This window comes from Marmota marmota, unplaced genomic scaffold (assembly GCF_001458135.2).
Source record: "Marmota marmota marmota unplaced genomic scaffold, marMar, whole genome shotgun sequence".
NCBI classification, from domain to species: domain Eukaryota; kingdom Metazoa; phylum Chordata; class Mammalia; order Rodentia; family Sciuridae; genus Marmota; species Marmota marmota.
Window position 1 is genome coordinate 3,100,042 of NW_025999863.1, and position 2,496 is coordinate 3,102,537.

Sequence of the window (2,496 nt, forward strand, 5' to 3'; positions counted from 1 at the left end):
GCGGCCAGGCCCATGCCCCTTGGGTACCCTGGCTCTCTGCCCAAGAACCCCCTTTTTATTTTATTTTTTTGTGGTGCTGGGGGTGGGACCTGCGCCTCACGTGCTAGATACATGCCCTACCATTGAGTTAAATCCCCCACCCTCACTTATTTTTCATTTTATTTTAGTTTGGACACAATTGACCAGAAAGTTATCAGAACAGTGGGAACTGCCTGGCACCTTGGGTCCAGGCCTCCCGGGTGGCAGCGCGCTGTGCTGGCTTTGTTCTTACTCTTTCTGTCTGTTCTTCCTGAGCCGTGTGGGTCGGTCACAGGCAGAGGCCCCTCCACCACTAATGGAGGGGGGCAGGTGAAGAATCCTCTTATTGAGCTGTCAAATCAGGACGTGGATGTGGGTGAGCCCCACCATGTGACCTGTGACCTGTGACCCTGTTCCAGCTCTGCAGCAGCCTCCGCATTGGAAGAGATCCAGGCTCCAGCTGCCTCGAGCTGCCATTACTGTCCCTCTGTTTCGTCTGGAGCGTGCTTGAGCTGTCCTTGATTCTGTGGCTGACTTCTTGGGGAACACAATCCCGCATCCGGGTGGCTCCGATTCCTCCTGAGCAGGTTTGGCAGGAAATCCCAGAGCCCATGCTCACCTCTCTGCCTGGGGCCTGCAGGGGCCGCATTTCTGTGACAGGCACCCGGAGCCCTCGGCTGAGGTGGTGCCTGAGCTTGTGTGCCGGGCCGTGCAGTTTTGCCATTGCTGCCCACCCAGTGTCCTGTGGGCACGTGCAGGCTCCCGGCTCCCCAGCCTCGCCCACTGCTCGCCCTTCCTTCCCCGTTCCTCCTCCTTCCCCCTCCTTCCTGTGGAGTCGCCCGGTGGCCCCACCTGAGCTGCAGCCCCCGTGTTTTTCTTCCCCTTTTAGGCCGGCCTTGAATCGGGGGACCTCTCGGCCTGGGCTTGTGGGCCTGCCCTGGGCACCACTGCTGAGTCCTGCTCGGGCGGTGGTTCACCTCCCTGTGCCATGGCTTTGTTTGTTGGCCTCTCCTGCTAGGAGTGTGCCCCCCTTGGCGTGGACTCGTGGACTCTGTTGAACAGGTTGTCATCCACTGGTGTCATTAATCTGGTGCTGACTTGGCCCCAGATTTGTCCAGAGGGAGCCCCCGTGTGCTGGATCGGGTGCCACGGCTAGCGCCCGCCCGTCTTAACACCTCCTGACCCCGCTCTTCCTGCAGTCCCCCTCCTGGGGTCTGGCCTTTCCCCGTGAAGCCGGGTTCTGTCTGGAGGGTGCCATTTAGAGCCTGAGATGTGGTGCGGCCTGCGCTTTGTGGCTGGCTCACAGCTTTCCCTCCAGGCTTGGGCTCGGAGGTGGGGTGTGTGTGTGTGTGTTCCCGGACCCAGTGTCCATTCCGCACCTGCCTGTCGCACATAGATCTCTGTCCATTTGTACTTCAGCTGTCTGTCCACCCACCTGCCCCCAGCCAGCTCCCCCCAAGTGCCCATGAGTTAGTTAGTTCTCGCTGAAACCTTGCTTCGGATCTCATGGCCACAGCCAGGCGCCTGCTGCCCTCCCCTTTCCTTCTTTGTGACCACACCCCCCACACCAGAGCAGCCTTCAGAGTGGGAGCAGCGTTTCTCTTTTCCATTCTTTTTTTTTTTAAATATTTATTTATTTAGTTAGTTCTCGGCGGACACAACATCTTTGTTTGTACGTGGTGCTGAGGATTGAACCCGGGCCGCACGCATGCCAGGCGAGCGCGCTACCGCTTGAGCCACATCCCCAGCCCGTCTCTTTTCCATTCTTGAAGACAGTGGCTCTAACTCGGCATGAGGAGTGACCTGGGTGGCGCTGCCCGCTCTCCCCTGCCTGTGGCTGCGCTGTCCCTTGGACTCAGGTTTGGGTTACTCGTTCTGTTTGTACTTGGCACTCGCACTGCCCCCACCTCTAGTTGGTTTTACTTTTTCCCATTGATTCATTGGGAACATAGAACATTCATGTCCTGGAGGGTAGGGAGAGTTCAGAGGGCCTGTGTGCACAAGTGTCGCCAGCCCCCGTGTCCCTCAGGTGCTGGCTCCCGTCAGGCTCCGTCGGGCCATGGGACTTGCAGCTCCCGCCATGCTGTGTTCGCCAGCCTTGCTCCTCCGGGGCGTGAAGTTTGTGTCAGGGGTTTTGCAGCTGCAGACTGCGGCCGCCTATGGCCTGCTGCCCTGGGTTCTCAAGGCCTGGGGGAGTCTGCGGGGTGGAGTTCTGCAGGTGGGCGAGGGCCGGGGCAGGTGTGCTGCGGAGCCCCGTCCCCACCTCACCAGCAGGGTGTGCTGTTCCCATGTAGAGTGCCTGCTGCACGGGTGCCAGCCAGGAAGCAGGCCCTGGGGTCTCACCAGCGCTGCTCTAATTATGCGAGGGGTTGAGCCCTGCCGTGGGAGGAAGGTCGTCCTCACTCTTGGCTTTGAATTGCCTCTTTTTGCTGTCTGCCCATTTTTTCTGTGGGATTTTTGACACCCCCCCCCCCCCCC

At 59.5% G+C, this 2,496-nt stretch overlaps 1 protein-coding gene across 2 annotated transcripts in view; it reads left to right on the plus strand.

Annotated features, from left to right (window-relative positions):
* The first annotated feature begins 439 nt into the window (after window positions 1–439).
* Window positions 440–2,496, plus strand: part of LOC107157301 (lysine-specific demethylase 4B) — an 88,559-nt gene continuing 86,502 nt past the window's right edge. Inside the window, exon 1 of one of the 2 annotated variants that reach the window (XM_048812454.1) lies at window positions 440–605. The gene's annotated coding sequence lies outside the window, so the exon portion shown is untranslated. The remainder of the gene's footprint in view (window positions 606–2,496) is intronic. The other variant, XM_048812451.1, reaches the window with a different exon arrangement.